Source organism: Triticum dicoccoides, chromosome 2A (genome assembly GCF_002162155.2).
Source record: "Triticum dicoccoides isolate Atlit2015 ecotype Zavitan chromosome 2A, WEW_v2.0, whole genome shotgun sequence".
NCBI classification, from domain to species: Eukaryota; Viridiplantae; Streptophyta; class Magnoliopsida; order Poales; family Poaceae; genus Triticum; species Triticum dicoccoides.
Window position 1 is genome coordinate 399751096 of NC_041382.1, and position 16075 is coordinate 399767170.

General features: G+C 45.3%; 1 long non-coding RNA gene across 1 annotated transcript; it reads left to right on the top strand.

Annotated features, from left to right (window-relative positions):
- Positions 1-854: 854 nt before the first annotated feature.
- Positions 855-2833, top strand: LOC119354689. Its single transcript, XR_005171182.1, has 2 exons — positions 855-1387; positions 2631-2833. It is a non-coding gene; the product is annotated as an uncharacterized LOC119354689 (long non-coding RNA).
- The last annotated feature ends 13242 nt before the right edge of the window (positions 2834-16075 follow it).

A 16075-nucleotide genomic window follows, 5' to 3' on the forward strand; every position in this document is an offset into this window, starting at 1 on the left:
AATGCTTATAAATTTTTCCAAAAAATAAAAAAGTTATTCATGAAAATAAAAATTGTTCATATTTTTTGAAATCATGGACGTTTTCTGAATTCAAGAACTGTTTTTGAGAAGTCAAAACGAACAATGTCTTTTTCCAATAGAACCTTTTTGTAATCACAAATTATTTTAACATAAAATAAAACAAAAAGCAGAAAATAAAAATGAAAAGTACAACAAACTTATATATCTAAAAATACCCAACATAGTAAAAATCGTTTTATAATAAGCACACAGTTATATATTTTCGTACTTTCTAAAAACTCGTCAAAATTCCAAATGTTGTTACATTTAAAAAATGCATTTAGAAATGTTGAGAAAAATGTTATTATTTTAATAAATAATTTCGTTTTATTAAAAAAAATCATGTTTTCCGAAAAGAAAAGAAAAAGATTTAGAGGCTATTCCATGAGTTATTCTTCAGTCAGGCGAAGAATGTCGAGGTGGCTTCTTAACGCCCAATATTCAGCCGAGAAACAATAATCACGTTTATTAGAACTGAATATAAGAAATGGTGCGTAATGATAAAGAACAAAACAAATTGTACCTAATGACACATCAGTAGATTTTGCAAGATTCCATGCCCGTTGCAACGCACGGGCATTTTGTACTAGTAAATAATAAAGCACGGATTGGGTCTCCGGCTTCACCGTCACAATACGCTTTCATCCTATAAATTTTACGCTTTCAGTTTCGGAAAAACCCATATTCAAGGTGGTACTAATTTTTTGCCAAAAACGGTTCGTTAAAAACAAGAACGTTAAGAAAAACGCCATCGTTGCATTGGGCCTATTTCGGCCTGCCCTTGTTCAGCTCGGCCCCGTCGTCGCTCTCTTCCATCTCGATCCACCCTTCCAAAAATATCTCTCGATCCAATCGTCCTCTCCACTCTCCGCTCGCCGCCGCCGTGCTGCTGCACGTTCTCACCCTGCCGCCGCCGCCCTGCCCTGGCGCACAGCACGCGTGCTTGATCGCACCGATGTTGGCCGCTCCGCTCGCCACTGCGTTGTAGCCCTTGCTTACTGCACGCACCACCAAGCAGCCATCACGGCTGGGATCTGATGGCTGGCAGGCGAGGCACCGGAGGCGGACAGCCTAGGCCTCAGGAGTGCGGAGGCGAGGTCGGGTGGTGGCTCGGCGAACTACAGCAAGGGGCGTCAAGGTGCAGGCTTGGCCGGAGGAGGTGGGCCCAGATATTCGGGGGGACAAGGAGGATGAGAGGGAACCTCCTGCAGTGGACGACGAAGAAGGGGAGTAGTACCCCTCCTCAGCGGACCAAGATGACCTACCATGCCGGAGGCGAAGTGTTCAGCGGCAGCGGATTTGAAGGTGGCGGCAGTAGCAGATCGGCGTGAGCATCCTGCTCTCTCTCTCTCTCTCATCCTGCTCTCTCTCTCTCTCTCTCTCTCTCTCCGCATTGGTATTTGTTTTGTGGCGTGGGAGCTTCAACACGGCCATGCGTACGAATCTCAATCGATAGGCAGCAGCATACGGCCAGCCGACGGCATCACAGTAGCTCGGCTCTGTTACAATGAGAGGATGAGAAGGGAAGGAATTATGCAGTACGCACGCCGCCGTATACTACCAGAAAAACTCAAAGAACATGTCCAATTAACCTTGGATGCCGGAGTGTCCATCAGGGGCGGGAAGTTTGCGAGGTGCTGAAGCACAGCGCAAGGGAACCATCTCCATGGCCAACTCCGGCACCAAAGCGATACACTTTTTTTGGCTGGTTGTTGGTGATTTCTCCCATGTCTCTCTTGTTTTCTTGTTCTGTACAAAATTTAGTTCTATAATATCATCATTCAGTTACCTGAATTTTATCTACCTGCAAGAACATGATATGAGTTGCTATTCCCTATTCTCTAAGGTAATGCATTAATTTGCTGCTTAGTTAGGAAGAGGAGGAGGAGTACGGTGGGCTCGACCTGCTGGTGGTGGACGTCGGGATTGACGAGATGCACAGTTCCTATGGTGGCTGCCGGGCTAATAGGATTTGTAGGAGGAGGAGGACGGGTGGGAGAGACCTGCTGCTAGAGGACGAGGGTCGATGAGATGCATGATTCCTATGCTTCTCTTGAGACAGCCATGATGGGAACACGATTCATATGCTTTAGTTATCTATTTCAACTGATCCATGGTTATAGTTGTACACTGTATGGGCTAACTTCTTCAAATTCGGCTTTTTTTTCCTGAAGTGACGAGAGATCTTAGTTATATAGGAGTAAATGCGCCTTTTGGCGAGTACAATTTAAAGCTTTATTCTTTGCTGATCATATAGACTATTTAATACAACAACTTGCTGTCTTCTAAAAGCAATATAAGCCCATTATTCTTCGCAGAAAAAAGAGAGCAGACTGCAAGTTGTATAGCCATGTATATCAGTATTCTGTATGTAATTGCTATATTAACAAAGTGTTCATCACATTAGGTTGTCATTACATTTCAGATGTTCTTTTTACATTAATTTTGTTTCAATTTTAAGGTAGGTATTCGTATTTGTTATGATTATTATTTATTTCCTTCTTTACCAGCTTACTGTTGGATTGTTGGTTGTATAGCCCATGATTTCCATCTTTCTTGGTTCCCTGTAGGAGTTGATTGAAAGGCTTCTAATATGTGATATTCACTCACAATTTGCATGAAGGAATGCCCACATCGGCTATATATCAAGAGGATCTGGGTAATTCATGTTATCTTTAATTTCATTGATACTTCAGTAATAGTATGGAATAGTACTATGCAATCCAATTCTTTCTCCAGGAGCCAATAGCCCAGTTCTTACATTTTCTGTTTTTATAGATGTCCTACTATCAGTTCTATTGTAAAAAATGCTTCGGTCTATGATTTTTGTTGCGGATTGTTGTTTGCAGGCAATATCTGAAAACCTGAAATTATTGAACATGCAGGCATGAGTTCTGTTTACATATTTTTAAGAAATTTGGAACATGTACTCTTAATATTATATTATAATTTCTGCGATCGCAATTAAGGTATACACCCACCACACGCACAAGACACACCACAAGTCACCGCCTTGACTGATGTATCAATAGACATGTATTGAACGATGAAGACCCGGGATGAATCTGCCTCTTGAAATTATCTGATCTTGCACAATGGCCATGTATCTAATCGGATAAACCATGTCAATAGTGCACATTTTATGCCTATTGATATTTATTAGTTTCCCGGTGTGCGGCTTTTTTAGATGCACTGCAATGAAGTAGAGAATCATGCTGTGGCAGTGACAGTTGATGATTTCGGACGGAATTTGCTACTTGAAAGTGTGACATCCATGTGTACTATTGTTTCCAATCCTCTATTTTTTCTTCCTTGCAAGTTACTAATATTTTCCCCAACTTTTTTATTTTGAAAATTATTTAATACCCTAGGAATTTATTTACAAAAAATAAGAATGCTAGGATACGTTGCTTATAATTCGGTGATTACGTTATTGTTCCTTTTGTTTGTGGTTTGACAAACCGTTACAGAATGATTTCTACATCATACATTGTGGCACTCGAAAAGATCACTCACATTTCCTGTTAATTTAATGATTTAAGAGATGTTTGACTACTGTTATGTCAAGTTGTATGTTTTGCATCACTTAAAGAAGGCACTGATATATATGTGTGCCAGATAAATTGTTGCACAAGAAGAATAAATGCATGAGGATTTGAAACACATACATATATGCCCCGTAGCAATGCACAGGCTTTTTACTAGTTTAAACTTATTCAGGGTTTGTTTGGCCTTTTTATACACTAATTGAGTTTCCTAGGCATTTAATGTCCATAATTCAAATCAGAATTATAAATACATGCTCTAGTTCACCAAAATGGCTAGAAAATTATACATGTGTCCTTGGGTGCATGTTTAGGTCCCATGCCAGGAATGGGAACGAATTAAAACCGTACCGATGTCCTGGCTCGTCCTCAGACATTTGGAAATTTCGGTTTTTAAATCCCCATAAATCCAAAACTCACCAGAAAGTCATGAAAGTTGGCATGGTGTCACGTCATGGTACATATATGTCGTGGTAAAAACATTGTCCAATTTGGGCCAAGCTTTATTACAAACCTCTTACAAATCGGAGCTTCTCTCAGAGAAGCCGCGTGGTTCCAATAGGGAAACATGTTCCCCTTGTGGCCGAAACGTAATCACTACCTCTTTTCGCCTTGTATTTCCTTCTACAGGCAACATGGAACGACAGGGTATCCGTGCTGAAGTTTAAACTTATTCAGGGTTTGTTTGGCCTTTTTATACACTAATTGAGTTTCCTAGGCATTTAATGTCTATAATTCAAATCTGAACAACAACAAATACATGCTCCAGTTCACCAAAATGGCTAGAAAAATTATACATGTATCCTTGGGTGCATGTTTAGGTCCCATGCCAGGAATGGGAATGAATTACAACTGTACCGGTGTCCTGGCTCGTTCTCAAACATTTGGAATGTCGGTTTTTAAATCCCCATAAATCCAAAACTCACTAGAAAGTCATCAAAGGTGGCATGGTGTCACGTCATAGCACATATATGTCGTGGTAAAAACATTGTCCAATTTGGGCCCAGCTTTATTACAAACCTCTTACAAATCGGAGCATGTCACAAGAACCCTCGTGGTTTTGATAGGGAAACGTGTCCCCTTGTGGGCGAAACGATAATCGCTCCCTCTTCTAGCCTTGTATTTTCTTCTACACGCAACACAAAACAATGGGAGATTCGCACTGAACTTTGAAATTATTCAGGGTCCGTTTGACCTTTTTCATTCATTAATTAAGTTTTCTAGGCATTTAATGTCCATAGATCAAATCTGAACTGCAAATACATGCTCAATTGCACCAAAATGGCTAGAAAAACGTACATGTGTCCTTGGGGTTCATGTTTAGGTCCCATGGAACGAATGGGAATGAATTCAACCGTCTCGGCGTCCTGGCTTGGCCACCAACATTGCGAATCTCGATTTTTAAATCTCCGTAAATCGAAAACTCACTAGGAGATCATGAAACTTGGCATGGTGTCACTACATCGCACATATATGTCATGGTAAAATAATTGTCCAATTTAGGCCAAGCTATATTACAAGCCTCTTACAAACCGAAACTTCTCGCAGCTCTCGTGGTTCCGGTAGGGATACATGCCCCTCTTGTGGGCGAAACGATAATCGCTGCCTCTTCTCGCCTTGAACTTTGTTTTCTACAGGCAACATAGAATAACAGGAGTGTCGTGCTGAAATTTGAAACTGTTCAGGGTTCGTTTGGCCATTGTATATATTAATTAAGTTTTCTAGGCATTTAATGTAGTCCGTAATTCAAATTTGAACTACAAGCACATGCTCCAGTGAAGCAAAATGGGTGGGAAATTGTACATGTGTCATTGGGTGCATGTTTAGTCTCATTTAAGGAATGAGATTGAATTACAAACTTATTGTCGTCCTGAAACATTGAGAATCTCGGTTTTTAATTCCCAGTAAATCAAAAACTCACCCAAGAAACATGAAACTTAGCATGGTTTCATGACATGGCACATATATATGCCGTGGTAAAAAAATCGTCCAGTTTGAGGCAAGGCGCACACATTAATAGCCAACGAAGTCCTTTTGAAACAAATAGCTGACACGTTAATATCACAAACGGTTTTATTATATGAACAGTGTGTTCTCGTAACCATTTAAGTGCAGCCACTACCTCTACCAAAATTTAACCATACTGGGTGGTGTGCATGCAGCTGTTTGATTAGACGGGATGACCGCGAGAAGTCCGTCGTGCAGGCTCGACGGGACGCATGCATCCTGTCCACCTTGGAGGCTCGACGGGACACATGCGAGCAGCAAGGCCGCCCATGCTCACCTGGAAGCGAGTTCCTTGACCTCCATCCACCAGCCGCCCGCCTCGCTCACAACTTCTCCATCGATGATGGTTGAGCCCTTGTTTAAACGCGGTTAATTAAAGCACCTGAACGGAGGGTGCTTGCTTGTGATCCCATGTAAGCATTTGCTTTGTTCGTGTTTTGAACTCGCTTTCCGACCTAATTTTAATTGCCACATAGGGCAACTGATAATACGACAACAAATTTACAATGGCGCGGATAATAATTGTCTTACATATTCTGGATAATTTAAAATGCCACATGCGGCAAAGCCCGGAAGACACGGGGGCAAGAGAAGAAGGAAATCGCAGACAACGATCTGGGTCGCTACTGTCTCTACTCATTGATGGATTGCCGGGCGACGACATCCTCCAACTCCTTCAATTCCTCATGACTTTGCGTGAAAGCAGCCACGGATTCCTCCACCTCCTGCTCGCGCTCGATCCGGAGCTTCCTCAATTCACCCATCAGTTCCTCAATGACCGCTGTCAGCGTCATCCCCGAGGCACTGCTCTACTCATGCAGCATCTTCCAGCCGGTGGCCTCCTCCTCCTTCTCGGCGAGTGCCTTGAGGAGCTTCGCATTGTCACCCATGAGTTGCTCGACGAGGCTGGTCGCCTTGTCAACCGAGGCATCGCTGATCTTGAGAAGCTTCATCAAGCCGTCGACCAGCTCTTGCTGCTTAATGAGGCTAGCGAGAATGTCGTCGTCACCAACCAAGGACTTCAGCAATGCCAGCTCGTCGCGATCGCCGATGCGGCGAGTGCACTTGTGAGAGCCGATGCGTGCCCGTGAGAGCTCGTTCGAGGGCTCCGCGGCGCCAGGACATCTCTGCTGAGGCTGCCGCTTCGTGGCGGGACCTCTTTAGAGCTTCCGCAGCCTTGGTCTTTGCTTCTTGGTTATATGTCCACTCGAAACTCCTCCTACCGGTCATGGAGGAATGAGTTGACAAGAAAGACCAGTTTTGTGGGTGATGAGGAGAGGAACTGTGAAGTAATTTTCAAGTGGGTAGTTTTTATAGCCTGGTGCTAAGTGTGAACACATATTAGTTTGATTGGTGTGAACAGATTTGCAATTACTTATTACGTTGTAACCTACAATGTGACGAGAAACAAGGTCAAAATTTATTGATTGTTTAGGGCCTACAAAGCCCGTTTCTATTGTTCTGGCTCATTGCAAACAGTTCTTTTGGATCAACCATATGCCACGCATCGGAACCCTGAAACATGGGCCCGCGTTCTCGGATGTACGTGTACGTATCTGCCCACTATCACACACGGTCAAGATATCACCATCGTGTCCTATGGATGCGCCGTCGCGTCTCCCACGGGGTGCCAGAAGGTTGACCACGTGGTTGATCGCCATTGAGGCGGCCGCGGCACGCTCTGCTCGCGTTCATCCACGTGTCTTGCTCCCCATTGAGGCGGCCGTGGCGGACTCCGCTCTGGCGTCCCTGCGAGCTCTCTGCTCGCCGTTGAGGCAAATTTACAATGGCAACAGTTAATAATTGTCTTACATATTCAGGATAATTTAAAAATGCCACATGTGGCAAGGCCCAAAACACTCATGACCTACATATGCATACAATTATAACAAAATATAGGCTAAAAGGTTGAGCTGGCGGCCTTCCGATGACGGTCTTGTCGGACTCCATGATCAGCATTGCACCCTTGCGGCCATTCATTCCAAGTGTCCAGACCCGCCTCCGCCTACGCAGCTGCTGGCGCTGGGAGGCTCTTGGGGCTGCTGGGCCTCTTCCAGAAGAGCTTGACAGCATGCAATCGCGCGCATGATATCTCCACGGAACCACTCCATTTCCATGTCTCTGGCCTGGTAGCAAATTCCGTCCATCACCTTCATCCTCAAGATATCACGTTGGTGATGTTCTACTTCATCGGGGCCATCAACTCCGCCAAGGATGCGCTTGAGCCTGGCCACCACTTCGTCAGGATCGAGGTTGACACGGCCGCCGCGTGCAATGATGAAGCCGCATGCTGCCTGTGTCTTGACTGAATTGCAGAGGTCCTCTGCCCATTCCTTGCGGGGCATCATGCTCTCGATGAGCATTGGTGACGGCGGCTCTTCGTGTGGGTCGTCGATCATGCCGCCGAGTAGCTCTGGATCTTTTGCACGGTGGATGGCAAACTGCTCATCACACCTCCTCTACAATATGTCGATTGTGCGCCCAAGGACTATGACGCCGATATCGCTGCTGATGGGCCATGGTGCCTGCACCGGCCGATGAAGCTCTTGCTCCCCGTCCTGCTCTGTCTCGTTCTCCATGCCAAAGATGTAACACAGGTAGGGGCGACATCGAAGCTTTGGTCGTTGCCTGGCATGCTTGGAATAACTAATGGTAGATGGGTGAGGACTAGATCTACGCCGAGTGTCGCGACGATGCGTTGCCGCCTAGGTTATATGCAACAAGCCATTAGCTGGTGGTGGGAAACCGATGATGGAAGAGGCGTGGATTTTACAATTCAGCCATGTGGAGCGTGGGAAGCATTCGCTGGAGCGCAGGAAGACTAAGTGGAGCACACACACAACCCGAATACCGTATGCGGTGCCACGTGTTATTTATCACACACGTGTTAACATAAGGAAACATATGTGTAACTTACTAATCATCGCACGTGAGTACTCGCAGACGCATCGTGTGCGATACTACTAGCCACGCAAGCAACTAGTTTACATTTTTCATAGTTTTGTGTACGAACAGAACCGCAAACGAACTAACTATAGTAATCATCTATGTTATACTTTCTCATCGCAAACAGTTCATCCGAGTAGGCTGTTTGATGCGTATCACACACATCTTGTTTACACGAATCATTTGTGTTCTTTTGGCTCATCGCAAACAGTTCATCTATGTGAATTGTATGTCGCATATCACACACATCTTGTTAAGTTGAACCGTTTCTGTTCTCTTCCCTAATCGAAAATAGTTGGTCTAAGTGAACCGTATGCTGTATATCACACACACCTTGATGTGGCTGACTGTTTCTGTTGCATTCCCCAATAGCACACGGTTCATCGGAGCGAACTGTCTGGCGTATATTGCACACACATTGATATGGCTGCCCATTTATGTTGTTCTGCCTCATCGCAATCAGTTCTTCTGGATCAACCGTATGCCCTGCATCACACACGTAACTAAAATCTGAACCGTGTTTGATGTCTCCTCCATCGCAAATGTTTTGCATCTTTTTTGACAGTTTTTTTACATCCCTGTTTGCGATTAATGCATCGCACACAGTTTCGTCAAAGGGTCTCTGATCGTAGTGTTGCGTTAGCAGCATCCTGCAGTAGTGTTGGGACCAAAATTTGCACATTCAAACTCATCAAACGGGGTAAGCTATATGAATCATTTTTTATGTTCACATATCGTACACAGTGCTGATAAGGGACCGTGTCCGATGACACTTTGCGCGCCAGTTTTTTCGCTGGACCGAACCAAATTTTCGGCTTCCGCGGAAACATCTCCCTCCCTTCCCCTTACCAAAAGCCACATTTCCCCTGTTTTCGCCTTCCTTTTCAAGTTGAAACCTTCACTCCTTGCTTGCAGCGCCGCCTCCTCGCCGGTGACCCTCCTTCATGCTGCTCCGCCTCGTGGATCCAGGCAGGTAATCCACACCCGACGCCCATCCTCCTCCTCCTTCCACACCCCACATGGCCCGACCGCCGGTGCGACACCTTCCACCCAAATCATCGACCCCTCCCCCAAATAAGCGCCACCCAACGGCATGGTGCATGCAGTATAGCCAGGAGCTCAAGGAGCATTTTGCAGCTGAGGGAGTCCTGGATTAGGGGGTCCTCGGACAGCTGGACTATATACATATGCCGGGCTGTTGGACTATGAAGATACAAGATTGAAGACTTCGTCCCATGTCCGGGTGGGACTCTCCTTTGCGTGGAAGGCAAGTTTGGCAATTCGGATATGCAGATCTCCTTCTCTGTAACCGACTCTGTGTAACCCTAGCCCCCTCCGATGTCTATATAAACCGGAGGGTTTAGTCCGTAGGACAACAACAATCACAATCATAGGCTAGCTTCTAGGGTTTATCCAGATCTCGTGGTAGATTAACTCTTGTAATACTCATATCATCAAGATCAATCAAGCAGGAAGTAGGGTATTACCTCCATCGAGAGGGCCCGAACCTGGGGTAAACATTGTGTCCTGCGCCTCCTGTTACCATTAGCCTTAGATGCACAGTTCGGGACCCCCTACCCGAGATCCCCGGTTTTGACATCGACATTGGTGCTTTCATTGATAGTTCCAATGTGACATCGAAAAAAGGTTTGATGGCTCGCCTTGTTATCAAGGACAACATCACCTCTGGGGGAGCCTTGGCTTTAGGCCAAACCCTTCGACTAGGCGGCTTCGTCATGACCGCCCGCTCGGCCATCGTGCCAACGATGACTTCTTGGGTCATTAAAAACAGCCTCCACGTCAGCTCGGAATACGCCGAGCAGATGGATCCAATGGAACTCTCGTCCTTGAACGGGCTCTTGGATCGCATCGCCGCCTTAGGAGTTGCTACGGACTATGATCGGATTTAGCTTAAACCTGATCAAAGGAAGATTAGCTCTCCGCCGATCACCCATCAGATAGTGGTGCTGGAGGAGCAACGCAACAGTTCTTCCTCTATTTTGAGGATGAACTATGTCCGGATTCCCGAGCTCTCCGAGCCGGATACTCGTTTGCGGGAGGACATGACCCAAACGCCGGACTTATAATCGGACAGCGGGCCAGAAAAATTGGTCAATATCCCGGAACTCGAACCGACAAGTTTGGAAGTTCCTCTGTCCCTGGGTCTCAGATCGTGTCAGGGTTCGGACTTAAATCCACCCACCAACCCAGATACAAGCGATCTTTCCCACATTAGACAACAATCCCAAGTGACAGTACATCACTTTTGGGCCAGATTCCTCCTTGTAATGAGCAAGGTCAAGGATTGTCGCGAGGAAGATGCAATCTCATTCTTTTGCAAAAAATTGCACGGACAAGGGAATCCTCAACGCCATAAGTTTCCGTGACATATCACACTTCACTGACTTGGCGGCCATAGTACAAAAGTACTGTGCGATGAAAAGCGCCTGGAAAACCCAAGCAAAATTTTGGGATCCTCCGGCTCTCACTAAACCCCTTGTCCGAACTAAAAGGGTGCACTCTCGCAAGTCACCCGATCCAATTACAAAAGAAACAAAAGCCCACTAAAGGGCACGGAACCGTATTGGAGGGATGGCTCAATGGGCCATGCAAAATTCACACCATACCGGATATCATACCTACACACAACCTTAGAGCATGTTGGATACTTCGGCAGGTGGCCAAGAGCGGCGAGGATCTCCTCATTGACAATACCGTAGAGCATCATACCGCAGAAAAAAACAATACAGTATTGAAAGTCTTCGAGACTTTCGCCTCAAATAACAGGCGCAAAAGAGCACTCTGCAGCCTCGCCGAAGTCTGCCACGTTGCAGCAATAAATCCATGGAATGACACGGCCATAACCTTCAATGCCAGTGACGAACCTCACGTTCGAACAGTCCGAGCACCAGCCGCTTTGGTCCTTAGTCCAATTGTGGTTGGCTTCCAGCTTACTAAAGTGCTCATGGACGGCGGCAGCGGATTAAACCTCATCTACGAGGAAACTCTCAACAAAATGGAAATAGACAAGAGCCGCATTGAGCAAAGCAGCACGACCTTCAGAGGAATTATCCCTAGTCGGGAGGCATGATGTGCGGAAAAAATCACACTCGATGTGGTATTCGGCACGCCGGAGAATTACAGGTCCGAAGAGATAACATTCCAAGTGGCCCCGTTCAGTAGTGGATATCACGCCCTTTTAGGGCGGGACGCATTCGCACGCTTCCAAGCCATACCCCACTATGGTACATGAAGCTCAAGATGCCCGGGCCCAACGGAATCATCACTCTAGCCAGTGATCTGTACGTAGCACTCCGCGCCGAAAACAAAACCGCCGCCCTGGCCCTTGAGGCATTATCCGAAACCCTCGCGGCCGAAGAACTAATTGTGCTGCGCTCCACAGTGGACAGGGACGACGTGATACTCGACAAACGATCCAAGTCCACCTCTTTCAAACCAGCGGACGAAATAGTCAAATTCGAGGTCCACCCAACGACGTCCATTGGGGCACAGCTGGACCCTAGAATAGACGCTGCACTGCGGGCGTTCTTACGCGAGAATTGGGACATCTTCGCCTGGCACCCTTCAGACATGCCAGGAATCCCACGCAGGCTGGCCGAGCATAGCCTAAACATATTGAAGGGATACAAGTCGTTCAAGCAAACACTACGGCGCTTTTCAGAGCCTAAATGACAAGCTATGGGAGAGGATCTAGCCAAGTTACTTGAAGCCGGATTCATCAGAGAAATAAAACAGCCGAATTGGCTAGCAAACCTGGTGATGGTACCAAAGAAGGATAAATCCTGGCGCCTATGTGTCGATTTCAAGGACCTCAATAAGGCTTGCCCCAAGGATCCCTTCCCTCTCCCCCGCATCGATCAAATCATCGATGCTACTGCAGGACACGACTCATTGTGTTTCCTCGACGCATACTTCGGATACCATCAAATCAAGATGGCGGAATCCGATCAGGCCGCAACGACATTCATCACTCCAGACGACCCTTTTTGTTTCAACACCATGCCTTTCCGGCTCAAAATGCCGGTGCAACCTACCAACGCATGATTCAGACATGTCTGGAAAAACAAATCGGCAAAACAGTTGAGGCATACGTGGATGATGTGGTCATCAAGACCAGACACGTCGAATCTTTAATAGACGACCTCATGCTCATATTCGACAACCTCTGAACATATGACATCAAGCTAAATCCCGAAAAATGCGTTTTTGGTGTTCCCGCTGAAAAGCTTCTGGGCTTCATCGTTTCCAATAGAGGAATTGAAGCAAACCCGGCTAAAATCCGAGCTTTGTCACAGTTGGCTACCCCAACAGACCTCAAGAAAATCCAGAAATTAACTGGATGCGTGGCTGCCTTAAGCTGCTTTATCTCCCAATTGGGAGAAAAGGCACTACCTCTTTATCGCCTTCTTCGACGCACCGAACACTTCGAGTGGACGGATGCAGCTACGGCCAGACTGGAATAAATAAAGGCCTGGTGTGGCAATCTGGCTCAGAGAAAACCGGAACGCCCCGTCCAGCCCAGAGATCGAGGAGAAGTCTTCTGAAATACGGCACTACTTAGCGTAGAACAAACCAGCTTTCTATTATTACACGAATATGAATACAAGGTCTCCGATATTACAATGAATGACATCGGCACGACGACACTACGCCATCCTCAGTTGCTCTATGCAAGCAGCAGAACAACTCGAAGCAGCGGAATAACTCTAGCAGTGGAACAATGATGACGGTGGTGAACTCCACTCCGCAGGGACTCTGGCTGGAATGCTTATCCTAGCTCACACGAACGGAAGCCATGACAAGCAAGCAGTCAAATCCGGCATGACCTGCAAACTGGCATGACACGCCAGGTTAGTACATTGAATTTACTTGCAAGCTCACAATAACCAGAAGCATTCAAGACAGACAACAGCATGACAATTACAGGTTAAACATGAATTATCATGAGATCATCAGAATAACATAGCATGACCAACATAACATGATACAACTATCCCAACATGAGCATATTAATCCGACAATACTAGCATGCAACATGATGACACCATATGCACCACTTATTCTATTCGGTTACCTCGTAACCAACACATGCATCACTTACCAACCTCGAACATCACACGATCATCTCAGGATCAAGTCAAGCTTGGTATAAACAATACCATAGTAATCATTAAATGACCACAAGGAGCTTGACCTTTACCCACGATTCTCGTACAATATCACGAATATACAACAGCTCGGTATCCTCAATACCACCATGATCCTTACGGCAATCACAACTCGGCCAACACTTGGCCCGTGATCCTTACGGCGATCACAACCGAACCAACACTTGGCCCGTGATCCTTATGGCGTTCACAACCCGACCACTACATGGCCCGTGATCCTTACGACAATCACAACCCACTTATCTCACTGTTATTAAGCACATTATTCTTATTACTGTTGACTCATGGTATGACCTACTTTTCAACATGGGCCCTTATCCGCGGGCGCGGCTATCGATAGATTTAATATACACTCTACAGAGGTTAGTACACTGTATCCACACTACAGAAACCATGGCCTCACACTCCCATTCGGGTGGACCAACGGTGTTCTGACAAAACTGATCTACTGTCATGACACTCTCTCTGCCACTCCGACTCATGCCTCACTGAGCTAAGTCATGGGTGGCCCTGTGCCTACCTCCAGACACAACGACCACCGTCGTGGCCAAAACATAAACGATCCCACACGGGGATCCGCTGGCTATAACAACTACGGGCACACAAGGCTTATGTCCGCCTACCTGATCAGGGTAGCGCGCGCCCATAACCTTCCCTCGTTGGAGGCACCGGCGAGAGGCAGAATAATAGACCCAGTTAGGACCGTGCCATACCGGTAAGCGTGGTTGCACTGGTCAGCATCGATTCAGCGGCACTGGTCAGCATCAGTTCAATTTAATCCGGTTAACTTAAATGCAAATATGTTGAGCCATGATAAAATGCATGAACATGATATCAACATCATCATGAATATATCACATAACTATCCACCATATCAACAATAACTCATATCCACTGAGCATGGCATACTGACTAGCATGACCATCTCCAACATCAACATGTACTACTAGCAAGCATAAACATATGACAGGTAATACTAGCAGGTATAACATGATCACAGAGTACAAAACAACATAGCACAAAAGTGAACATGCAAATCTAAACATCACCGGAACAACGATAACCATCTTTTCAACAAGCAAACATTTAATAAAGATTCAAGTTGAAAACCATGGCTACTGCATGACTATCATGCAAGTGGGTATTGTGGCTTGCCTGGGGATGAAGAAGGCACCGGAGAGAAGTGCGGTGAAGCCGTGGAAAGATTCGCCAGAAATCGCTCTCGGAGGGGGCTGATTAAGGGCAGGGGCAAAATGGTCATTTTTAGTATGCCAAAACATAATGAAAGTGACACCAACGGAAAGGGCTCGATGAAACGAAGAAGTGAGCATTGGTTTCACCTCATTTGGAGCTATGGATAAAAAGATATAAAGGTTTTACTGTCAGGGACCTCCCTGTAAACATTTATTTTACAGACTGGGCCAAAACAGAAAAACGGAAATCGTATTTTGGGGATTACATCTCCACTTACGCTGACGTGGCGTGGAATGGTCAAAAGGGGAGGCGGCCCGAGGAGACAGAGGCGGCGGCTGGTCGAGGGGGCACGCCCAGCCGTTGTACTATATTACTAGAAATGCATTCAAATACAACAAAAAAATTAAAAAAAATCGGGACAACAAACATAACGTGTACAGTACCAAAACAATTTGCACTTCCCTAAACAATAAAAAACAATGTGTGTTGTGTAGCATATGGACTAAATTTGAGTACATTTTCCCTGTTTGAATGGGTTGTACTCAGGTTAGTTATACAACCATCTAAATATTATCTTCACAACTCATGACATGAATATTGGAGAAGTAAATTCCTATATAAATATGAACTACATGTATATACGATCTCAAATTCAAATATATGTATCCATTTTATGTTGAATTCAAATCATAGTACATGTATGCTCTAGCTAGATGTTCGGAATCTAAACCATGTATGATATACTACGTACAATGTGTTTAACAAGCACAATACACACACAAACACCATTTAGACTAGTAAGGTACACGTGCATTGCACGCATGAGATTTGGCAACCAAATTATGAACAAATACCACATTATAGCATATAAGCTTTGAGTCGTATATGCATGATGTAGATGTTAGTTTAATTCTTATAGTTCATTTCATTCAAAATCATCTAGTTTTTATAAGAAAGCTAATCTAGTTTAAGATTCATGGAATTGTTCGTTGTAAGGCATAAAGTAAAAACAAATAATGGCAAATCATGTAGAAAAACATTTGGGCAATTCTTATACGGAAGATTCTAGAACAAAGAAGAAGTGCTTGTGTTTTGAGGTTTGTGCATTATGCTTAAGTTCAACCATGGAGTCTT